This window comes from Microtus ochrogaster, linkage group LG5 (assembly GCF_000317375.1).
Source record: "Microtus ochrogaster isolate Prairie Vole_2 linkage group LG5, MicOch1.0, whole genome shotgun sequence".
Taxonomy (NCBI): Eukaryota; Metazoa; Chordata; class Mammalia; order Rodentia; family Cricetidae; genus Microtus; species Microtus ochrogaster.
This window is the reverse complement of record NC_022031.1, coordinates 36,761,051-36,772,654: the sequence shown is the minus strand read 5'-3', so window position 1 is coordinate 36,772,654 and position 11,604 is coordinate 36,761,051. Positions and strand designations below refer to the sequence as shown.

The following is an 11,604-nucleotide window of genomic DNA, read 5'->3' as shown; positions in this document are numbered from 1 at the left end:
TGCTGCAATGAGGAACCTGCAATGTCTGCAGCCACATGCATCTTGCCACTTTTGCAAAGGGCTCTGTGGCTCACCGGAGTCAGTAAACAAAGCATCACTGACTTCTACACTCATGTATAAGAAGTGTACTGCAGATCACAAAGTATCCTCTTAATATGCCATCCTTCAGGACTTTGAGGCACCTCATCCTGCAGTGGGGAGAAGATTTCTTATGTGTCTGTGGCTTGGTATCATTCTGATGTTTGGAGGGATTGTTTCTGGAGACTGATTCCTAAGAACTTAGGCTTCCTCCTCCTAACCCAAGACTGTCATAAGATTCATGTTCTCAACCATGGGAATGTGAGTAACCTCAGAACATCTGAAGTTATCTATCTCACCTTCCACTTGCTGGGACTAGAGCCTGCCTTCCTCACCCATGTGTAGGCAGAACAAGAAAAAGTGACAGCTCTCCCTACCCAGGAGGACTCCAGGAAGCGGTATTAGGAGATGGTCTTTGACACAGGGAATACAGTACTTGCCAGTAGTTGTGGCATGAACAAAAGCTCTCAGCCTGAAGATGATCCATCTCCTTGGAGGAAGGGGAGTAAAGGCATAGCCAAGACCAGAAACATCCCACCAACATTCCCGAGGGAGGAGAGAGCAGGTCCCTATCCTGGCTGTTTCTGTGTCAGCTTGACCCAGAGTAGAGTGTCTGGGAAGAGGGACATCTATGGAGAAAATACTTCTGTCCAGATTGTCCGGTAGGCAAATCTGTGCAAATCTGTGGGTGCATTTATGATTAATGATTGATATGGGAGGACTCAGCTCAGGAGGTGGTTCCGAGTGGTCTAAGAAAGCAGGCTGAGTGGTCCATGGAGGACAAGCCAGTAAGCAGCATTCCTCCATGGCCTCTAAGACAATCCTCATCTTCCAGTTTGGACCGTATGACACCTCCTGTCTGTTTTCTCCCTGGTCTCATCTTTGGAATGTAATGCTCACCCTTGAGGTGTTTCCCACGGAGGCTCTCTCATTTCTGATTTATTGTAAGGATCAATGATTAGGGGGACAAAGCCTTAAGGGGAAAAGATGGACAAAGGTTCCAGGACTGGGAAACTGACAGACAGCCTCAAGTGAATCTGGTAGGGCAGCACCTGTGCTGACCATGCAGTTTCAGTAATGAGACACACTGGAAGGCCGGCTGCCTCTCTGCAGCTCAGGGAGCGCTTGCTCCCCTCGCCAGAGTGGAGGGGAGCTCTTCCCACACAAAGCAAAATGGACAGGAGAGGGAGGGGTGCGGAGCAGAGGCTCCTCGGCTTGTGCAAACCCTGTTTCATTTCTGAAGCAGTATTGGTGACAGAAACCACACTTCCAGCTGGAAAATGCTTTTTTTTTTCCCTTTTGGTATTTGACATTGGAACACACTATGACAAAATAACAGTAACAATAAGACATGAATGAATTTTGGGCTCAGGCAAAGTCAGGCTTAGGAGCTGGCTGTGTTCCTAGGGGGCACTTGGAGCGTGGGGACAACGGTAGCTCCCAATCAGCATTGCTCTGTGTGAAGTGTGCTCGGTGCAGCGATATGTGTTAATAATGGCGATCTTAACGAGTGCTTTGTTGGGCAACACAGTGGATTTGGGGCTCTGCACACAACACTAAATCCAGAGGGATTTTTTTTCCTTTATGTGGTCAGAAAAACTAGGTCAAGGTTTAAAGTAGGAATTAGGAGATCAGATCCTACATAAATCCTTCCTGATCTGTATTGATTTTCTCCGAGAATGAGATCATCCAAAGACTTTCGGATTCACTGGAGGAAGTGCCAGATGTTGTTATCATGATGGAATAATGCCCAAAGGGAAGCCTGGCGGACATCCTCAGTGATGGCATTCCTCTCCATGGGGCTTTGTGGCCAAAGTCAGACGTTTGAGTGGCAGGAATCCATCTGGGAGATCTTGCAACCCCGACCCCCTTCCATCCATTGTCATATGGACGAATGATTTTTGAAATGAATGTGATGTCATGTTTTATATTTGGAGACTTAGTGGGAATAGTTAGGCTATTATATCTAGACAGGGAGATCTACATAGAACAGGGTTTTGAGCGAGGGCCTCCCATTGACATCTGGAAAGACCCCTCTAAAGATGCTGTCAGAGATATTTAGTATCAGAGTGGTGCAGTTGCAGGCAACAGCAAATCTCAGAGCCAGTTGGTACTGGTTAAGTCTAGTTTATATGTGTATGTTGTACATACATATATATGTATGTAACATTACAAAGCTTTCTTTTGTGCATGTATGTATATATGTGGTAAAATTACAAAACTTTCTCTTTCGTGTGTGTGTGCATGTGTGTAGGTGCACACATGTCTATGCATGTGCCTGTGTGTGTTGCACACATGCACTTCAGAGTTCACATAGGTTCCATGGCACACATGTGGTGATTGATTTTCTCCTTTTGAATGAGAATTCCTGGGAAAAAACTGTGTCTGCAAAGGTTGATTGACTGATCAGGATTTGACTGATGCAGAGAGGTTGGGATGTTTCAGGCCCAGACTGAATGATAGTTTATCTTCAGAGATGTTTACCCTCCTCGGTAGCTATCCCCTGCCCACCTCTACACCCTACCTAACAGCCTGTGACTAGCAGATAAAAATACTGTTAGAGTATATTAACGAAATCCCTGATCCCTTTAATGAGAGGGCTAAGGATGTTGGCAGATAACATTTAAGGCACAAAACAGAGCTATTACAGCAAACAGTTGACTTCCAGAACACTGAGAGGCAGTGAAGGGAGAAAAGGAATAAATTAAAAATTTCTAAGGAGGCTTCATATTTAAGGCTTAGATGCGGATGAGCGGGAGACAAAGGAAGAGGTTGAGAGGGGTGGGGCACTGTGAAGGGGCCGACAAAGACAGCGAAGATGAACAACCCCACACTGCCAAGGCCGCTGAGGAGAGAAATAAGGGCTAAAAAAAAAGCCTGTTGAGTTTTGCAATAAGGAAATTCTCAAGGTGCACAAATTTGGATTCAAATGGGAGACAGAGACAGGAAGTGACAAATCTTTTAAGAATTTTGATCCTGAAAGGTAGGACTAAGGCAGATTGGTTTTAAGATGGAAGCCCAATTTGGATGTCTAGAAGGAAGGGAGGAGGAGAGGCTGTGAGACAGGCTCTAGTAAAGGTTGCGGGTTTCTGTTAGTGACCGTGGTCAGAGATCTGAGCTGGGCTGGCAGACATCAGCACCATCAGCAGTAGCAGGGCTGGGGGGAAACTGCGCATCAATCCTGCAGAGAACTGAAGATCTCCTGAGGATCTGGGGTTTTAGGCTGAGTTCTTGGTTCCGTTCAGGTCCAGGGACTCAGTTGCCTGAACTGGAGTGGAAGGTAGGGACCAGACCAGGTCAAAGGGGAGTTTGCAGAAGGATAAAGGTAGGGATGGGCTGTGGATAGAAGTGATCCTGTTTGAGTCCTGTATGGTTAGGCTGGAGGTCTTGGGATTTCTTCTGTCCTAGATCAGACTAGAACCTTCTGGGCGAGCACGCCGGTGGTAGCTTCAGGACATGCGATAGTCAGATTTGAATCCTATCGTCTGCTTTTTAAAATATGACTTTGCTTTTGGAAGCCTGAGGCTTATAAGGCAGATGAGGTGGAGCCCAGTATGACTTTATGAAAATTGAGTTTAGTTAGGGATCACACTGATGGCCTTGTATTCACAGGTAAGCTTGGTCCTCACCTTCAGCAGAGAAACCACTTCTTGCAGCAGATAGAGACTGTTACAGAAAGCTGCAACTGGTCAAAATGCAAACTACTGATTGTGGAGTGCGCTGCCCTACTGCATGGATCCACAGTACAACCCCTCTACCTAAGGCTCAGGGGACAGCATAGAAGAGGGGGTTCTGTTGTCAGAGCCAGAGGATGGGAGTCTGCTGGCAGATGGTATCTCCCAGCCGTGACAAGGAAGCCACACCCAGGAAATCTCAACAACAGGACTGCTTAACAAGATCTGAACAGTGACACCGGTTGACTTGCCAGCATGGATAGGGAAAACCTCACGGTACTCCGCTCTTAGAGGGAGAGCTACAGGCAATTAAAGCCTGTTGAGAGAGGGAGATTTAGTCTTCCCCGGGATAAACCCCTGATTGGTTATCTTATACCAAGTGATTATTCCTGAAAACATATACACACTACATGGACTTAACAAATCGTACATGCAAGTGTGTATGTATATGTGTGTGTGTATAACAATAATAATTAAAGAAAGAGAGACCCATGATTTGAGGGGGGGTGATATGAAGGGTTGGAGGAAGGGGAAACAATGTAAATACAGTACATATATTTATGAAACAAAAATAATTATAAAACCAAATCAAATCAAACCAAAACAACAACAACAACAACAACAACAACAACAACAAAACATACAACAGATTTGGACAGGGCCCAAATAGTGAAATTTAAAAAAAAATAAAAATATTGACAACTTAGAAAATGTTAATGATTTTAACATACCAATTAAAAGTAATCATGCTTCAAATTGTAAAAGAAAACAATTAAACTTTTAGGGATTACCCAAAGTACACATGCATGAAGCTATGCTTTCTTCCCCTGTTTTTTCTCTTCTCTTCTTTTGAGACAGGATTTCCCTGTGTAACAGCCTAGGCAGTCCTGAAACTTCTCCGTAGACTGGGCTGGCCTTGAACTCACAGATATTTGCTTGCCTGAGTGCTGGGATTAAAGGCGGATCCCCCCCCCCCGCCCCCCGCCCCAGCTTTTTCTCTTCTTTCTTAGTTGCCTCCTTCACTGCCCTTCTCTCTCCTCTGTCTACATCTTCTGGGTCTACCCAAGAGTCGGTCATTTGTGCTGGATGAACTGCTTCTCCTAAGAGATATGTTTTGTTGCAAAAGCTCATTATTTTTGTTCTGGTGTTGATTAAGGTGCGGAAAACTTCTGGGAACATTAGAAACCTAAATTCTGTTCTTCCAGTAAGTACATAGTGTCCTTTTGTGAACCTCAGGCTTTCTTTTGTCTCGGACAATGCATCTCCCATAGCACAAGCTATACTACAGGAGGCTGGAATTGACGAGGGCTGAGGATAGTGATCGCTGACTTCTTAAACTTCAGGTGAAGAGACAGACGTCCTGTCAGCATGCCTGTTTCTCTAGCTAGGAATATATCTACAATTATAGGTGGGATCCACAATTTAGGTGGGGTCTGTTCAATTCTCACCATAGCTTTCTCTTGTGGGATCATTCCTAAGTATTGGGAGTAGATGAGGAGATGTCCCCAGACTATACCCCATGATTACCTTTTCTTCTTCCATAGCCTTCGCTCATAAATAAAGCTTTATTGGCTCACAGCTGTGCACATTTGCTTACATAAGTTCTGGGTCTGCTTTTACGGTGCAATAGTTTGAAGGAGTGATTCAAGCGACTGGCCCATAAAGCCGAATGTTTACTGTCTGGCCTTTAAGTCAGAGCTGCCTGGAGGTCAGGCTGTACTGGGCTGCCATGTGGATCTGTGTGGGACGAACACTCTGTGTGCGGTGTGGCTGTGCAGTGCTGGTCCCGGCACTGAACCTGAACCCTGGGCAGATGGAACTTGTTTACAGGAGAAATGGTAGGTGTGTGGGCCACATCTCATGTTTGTGTGTGTGTGTGTGTGTGTGTGTGTGTGTGTGTGTGTGTGTGTGTAGAGGTTGACTTTGGGTGTCTTCCTGAGTTGCTCTCCACCTTAAGTTTTTGAGACAGGGTCTTTCACTAAACTGAGTTTGGTGAGACTTGCTGACTAGCAAGGCCCAGAGAACCTCCTTTCTCTGCCTCTCCACTGCTGGTATTACATGCATGAACCACCATGCTTGCCTTTTATATGGGTGCCGGGGATATGAACCCAGGCCCTCACACTTGTGTGGCCAGCACTTCACCTGTGAACTGTCTTCCCAGCCTCATTTATTTATTTATTTTTTAAATATTTATTTATTATTTTTACATCCTGACCACAGTTTTCCCCCTCCCTCCTCTTCCCTCAACTCTGCCCTCCAATCTACTGTTTGGTTTCAGAAAAGGGCAGGCCTCCCATGGATATCACCAAACATGACACTTCAAGTTGCAGTAAGACAAGGTACCATCCCTCTTCTTAAGGCTGGATAAGACAACCCAGTGGGAACAAAAGACCCTAAAAGCAGGCAACAGAGTCAGAGACAACCCCTGCTCCCACTGTTAGGAGCCCCACAAGAAGACCAAGGCACACAGAGGGCCTTGGTCAATCCCATGCAGGCTCCCTGGTTGGCGATTCGGTCTCTGTGAGTCCCCATGAGCCCAGGTTAGTTGATTCTGTGGGTTTTCTTGTGGTGTCCTTGGCACTTCTGGCTCCCACAGCCCTTCTCCCCCTTCTGCTGGTTTCCCTGAGCACCACTTCCTGTGTGCCCAGCACATTTATTGTTAGTTTTTGTTGTTGTTTTAAGCCAGGCTCTCACTTTGTAGCTCGTGATAGCCCCAGACTCCTCAGTTCAAGTGTCTTCCTGTCTCAGCCTCTTAAGTAGCTGAGGCTGCAGACGTGTGCCTGGGCTGAGCCCTGGGATTCAATTTAAAGCAAAGAAAAACAAAGGCAGGGACTGCTGGGAATGTAGGGGAAATACTGATGGCAGGATGCTGTTGAGTATGCAATGTGTATTTGGCTTTATATAAAGTTCAGCTTTACATGTTTGGAGATTTTTACAATAAAAATATAAACCCAGACAACAAAAGTGTCTTGAGTCAGTGATAAAGAATAAGTTCTTTAGTTATCACCAGACACGGAGGCATACGCCTCTAATCCCAGCACTCGGGAGACAGAGCGAGGTGGATCTCTGTGAGTTCAGGGCCAGCCTGCTCTACAGAGAGATTTCTGGGACAGCCAGAGCTACACAGAGGGACCCTCTCTCAATGAAAGTTCAGGATGAGATTGAGGGGTTTATCCTTGATTCCTGTGCAGACTCAGCGAGGAAGGTGGTGGCAGAGAATTCTAGGGTGGCAGCCTTGCTGGGCTCTTCTTGCTCCTTCTGCTCCTGTGTAGATTCTTAGCCCAGCGTGGTTCTTGGCCCTAGACTCCTGTATTCTTCAAAGGTTTGTTTTGCTGATGGTCTGTCCAGCGTTAATGAAAGGGAGAAAAGCTGTGTGTTGTGAAGTTGGAGATGATTTCCTAGTGTTGTGGGGTGGCTCTGAGGTGTGAGTTTCACCCGCACCTCATAACAGAAGCAGCATTTCTGTTTTATCTGGATTTCTCCCTCGTCAGCCTGATTACCGAGAATCTACAATCTGGCAAAGGGGTAGACCAGGATTGCCACAGGGATCCTCAAATGTGGTCATGTGGATTCTCTGGAGTGTGAATTAGTGCTTGGATTTGGACAAAGCTCTTTGAATGAAAATGGATCCATTTTCCCACATCATTTTCTCCTGTACAATGTCTTTTTTTTTTTACAATTGCTCATTTTTTGAAATTGCAATGTTCCTCCCTCCAACCCCTCCCATGTACCCCATTGCTCACTTCCAAACCCACCGCCTCTTTTTCTTTAATTGTCCACACAATACTTTTAAATCCAAGTCTAATTAAACATAAACTCTTATTTATTTACTTCAGCCCTTAAAAGGCTACCATTCTGATTTCTCCCCTTGGTAACTGACGACATTTCCACCTCTCATGTCTTAAATCACGTTCAGGTTACTCATGACGGTGGTGGTGCTTTGGCATGTCCAGTTTTAGGAGACTGAAATCCTCATTGAAAATGGATTTTTTCTTTAATATTAAAGTCTAATTTGCAATCACAGAAAAACAAGATCCCTCTGAGTACCGCTGTTTATAACAACAATGCCTGAAGCAGGCATTTCTGGTCCCAGGTGTCCACCTTCTATTAGGCTCTAGGGGTTCCTGCTCTAGGAGATGATTACAGGAGCTCCCTAGTGTTTAAACTCCCTTCTTCCTTCCACTATTCTTTCTTCAGTTGTGCTCAGTGAACGCTTATTATGAATAATAAGGGCAGTAGGTGTTGAAAATAACCACCAAATAAAGCCAATCCTGCTCTTGGAGAATAAGAGAACAAAGTAGGCTAGGGTGGTCAGGGCCCAGAGAGAAGTGACTCTCAGCTGCGAGAGGGGAGTAAGAGTAACGTAGAATTAGTTAAACAGTCAGGAAGGAACGGAAGTGGCTAGCAGTTGGAGTGTATACTTCCCAGGCTCCTTGGTAAGTGCTCCATATCATGGCCTCACTAAGATACATCACAAGCCTGCAAGGTGGGTACTGGTTACACCTTGATTTCCTAGGAACTTGACTGATGACTGGCAGTGCGAGGATCCAAATCAGGTCAAAGGCATCCTATCCCGTGTATTGTGGGTGTTCAGAGCAGAAGGAACGGAAGGACAAAGGCTGAGGGGTGCAACTGTGGAAGGATTAACTCTTTATTCTCATGCGAGATTATATCGATCCCTCTCGAGAACGGAAAATTATTCTTATCAATTTCAAGATGATAAGAGAGCATTTCCAGGCACATAGAGATAGTGGTTCAATGCCCGTTTTGATCTCATTTCTTAGAGCCATAATCTAGGGTTATCTATCAGTCAAGGCTAAAGGAAAAAAAAAAACAAAACAGGAACATTAGACTATATTTTGCTCTGCTCTGGCTTCCAGTTCCTGGGAAAGCACTGTCCACAGTCAGGGTGAGACTTCCCATGGCGGTTAATATTCTCTGGAAATGCCTTCACAAACACTGCTGGAAGTGTGCCAGACCAGTCTCCCAGGTGATTCTAAGTACAGTCTGGATGACAACCAACTTGACATTAACCATTATAGTTAACCATTATGGTTGCATATAGCTACAATACAGTTTTATTGGCATTAGTTAACCATTATAGTTATAATATAGTTATATTGACATTAACTCATTGCAGTGAAAGTAGAATCTAAGAAATCTAAAAAGACAGAATCTAAGAGACTTGGGCTATTTATTGTCTAGAAGCAGAGAAAATATTTGAAAAACAACTTGGTACTATTGTAAGTGTTCCTGATGAACACTTAGGTGAATAAGATACATTCATTTATTTTGTTCCAGTGTTTTAAATGTTCAGAAAAAGAGAAGATGCTGTTAGCAGAGGAGCATTTAGGGGTGAGGACGACCTCTCAGCTGCCTGAAGCTGAGATCTGGTGGAGGAAGTCAGAGAATGACTTCCCAGACAGGTTGCTAAGCAACCCGTGACTGATGAGATAACAGGTTTCAGAGCGCTGGATATCAGTAAAAAGAGCCAAACAAATGAATACAACAAACAGATATTTTCAAAACATCGTTGCTGGAATATTATTCCATTTGTATAAAGAAGATGGTAGGCAAAGCTAACCAGGCTTGTTAGGAGTCACGATGGCCACCGTGGGTGTGGGAGCGATGGGGAGGGACGATGGCCACCGTGGGTGTGGGAGCGATGGGGAGGGACGATGGCCACCATGGGTGTGGGAGTGATGAGGAGGGAGGTGGGTGTGGGAGCGATGGAGAGGGATGATTGCCACCGTGGGTGTGGGAGTGATGGAGAGGGAAGAAAAGAGCTTTGTGGGTGGCGATTTGCTCAGAACTGGTCCTGGTGTTATAATGGGTTTTATCTTCAAAAATTCACCAGGATTTATGCTTACTTTTTTTTTTGCACATTTTAAAATAAAACATTGAAATACTAGTATGAGGTTAGACAGGAGAAAAGAATAAGAGTAGATAGCATTTAAATGAACCAAAGTAGATACAATAATGCAACATTGTTTAAATAAGGGGAGCAGACAACTACTGAACCAGGAGTTAGGGCAGGGCCTTAGAGCACATCCTTAGCCAAAGTTAATGTGAGGCAGCTTTACATTTTAAAATAAAACTGAAACTTTAGGAATATTAAAAAGAGACACTCACATATGATTATACAACACCCCCATGAAAACTGACAAGCAAATGAGTGTCTAGGGACAGTTATTCCTAAAATTTCTTATGAAATATAATGAAGTGTTCAGGTAGATTTCCGTAATATTGTGGATATTGTAATGTAAATACAATAACAAATAACTTCTAGCCTGTAATTGTAGACAAGTCTTTGAATGTTTGAATCTGTTTTACAGTTGTGCATGCCTGTGTGTGTGCATGCACACACACACTGAAAGGACCCTCAGAGAGTGTCTTTCAGTCTGGGGAGACCCTTCCCAAGGAACAGCGAGGCCAGCGGATGCAAACAGCAAGAGGTTTATTTAGATACACAGGTATCTGGGGCGTCCAAGTCTTTCGGAGGCTGGGGTAGCGGGTTTTTATAGGGTAAAGGGAGCAGAAGCGCGGTTACAGAAGCGAGATGCATAGTTACAGGGTTTTCATTGGTCAGTTTGAATATGGCTGAGTTCAAGTCGGGACAAGGTCCCTGGTTCCCGAGAATTCAGATATGGGCTGCCTTGGCTCTTGTCTAGGGCAGACAGGGTGTCTTTCTCGGTATTAACCGTTCCTCCCCCGGCCCAGCCACAGGTGTCTCTATCTCGTTTTGGCAGCTTCTAAACTGCCCTTTGTTAAAACCCTGAATATTCAGTACAAGCCTTGCAAAATGGTGTTACCGGTGCTAAGTTGTTTAACAAGCTGGGCGGGGGGGGGGTCTTTTAACACAAAGCCAGATTTACTTGGTAGAAATAGTGACTGACCTTTCTTTCTGGTTATGATCCTGAAGAATTCACGAATGTGGGCATAGCTGAGCTTCCTAGACATGTTGCCCATCTCTGTTAAAAATGTCTCTGCTGACTTAGAGAAAGAGAAGACATGTGAGTTTTTAATTTGTAGGTGAGAGATATAATGTCAAAATGTGCATCTTTTTGGAACGGTACTATTGATTATTTTGTTGGAGGATGCCACCTGAAGTGACCCAGCAGCACTGACTCCATTGAACATACCTTCAGGGGAATCCAGGTGTTTCTCTGCCACTTAACAGTGAGTGGCATGCCCTGCCCTAGCCCGAGAGCCTCATCATGACTGATTTGCTCGTAATGCTTAAGAGATAAGAATAGAGATAACATGTTAAGCATAACTGGTGCTTACTTTGACAGTATATAAACTAAAATTGGAATGATACAGAGAAGATTAGCATGGCCCCTATGCAAAGATGGCATGCAAATTCATGAAGCGTTTTATATTTGGAAGGATTACTAGACATAGGCAAAAATGTGACAATTACTACTCCAGAATCACGGCATCCTAATTGGCCTCTTCAGGAGTCAGATGCTCAGTTCTTAGGAATTGGAACCCAATCTCAGGTAAAACAAAGCACGAGAGGGGTTGAATGCATAGGGCCAGAAGAACAGAGAGGAGGATGAGGCCAAATGTGGCCAATATAGCAGTGAATCTATGGGTTGTGATTTGCTGCAGCAATGGAATACCCAAGTTAATATTCCTGCAGTCTTGGACCATAAACCAACTCATGTTTCTGGGAAGAATGTATAAGGTGCTATGAAAAACAGACACTGACCACTTGGGCTGTACAAAAACAGAAAAATGACTGGTGAACTCTCAGAGGTACCAACAGTCCTACCTTTTAAACGGTTGACAGAAAAACCTGTATGGGTTAACCAATGGCCTTTAACAACATAGAAACTGCAGGCTTCAG

At 44.6% G+C, this 11,604-nt stretch overlaps 1 non-coding gene across 1 annotated transcript; it reads left to right on the top strand.

The window, feature by feature from the left end:
- Nucleotides 1–11,035: 11,035 nt before the first annotated feature.
- Nucleotides 11,036–11,138, top strand: LOC113457771. The gene has a single exon (XR_003378268.1). It is a non-coding gene; the product is annotated as a U6 spliceosomal RNA (small nuclear RNA).
- The last annotated feature ends 466 nt before the right edge of the window (nucleotides 11,139–11,604 follow it).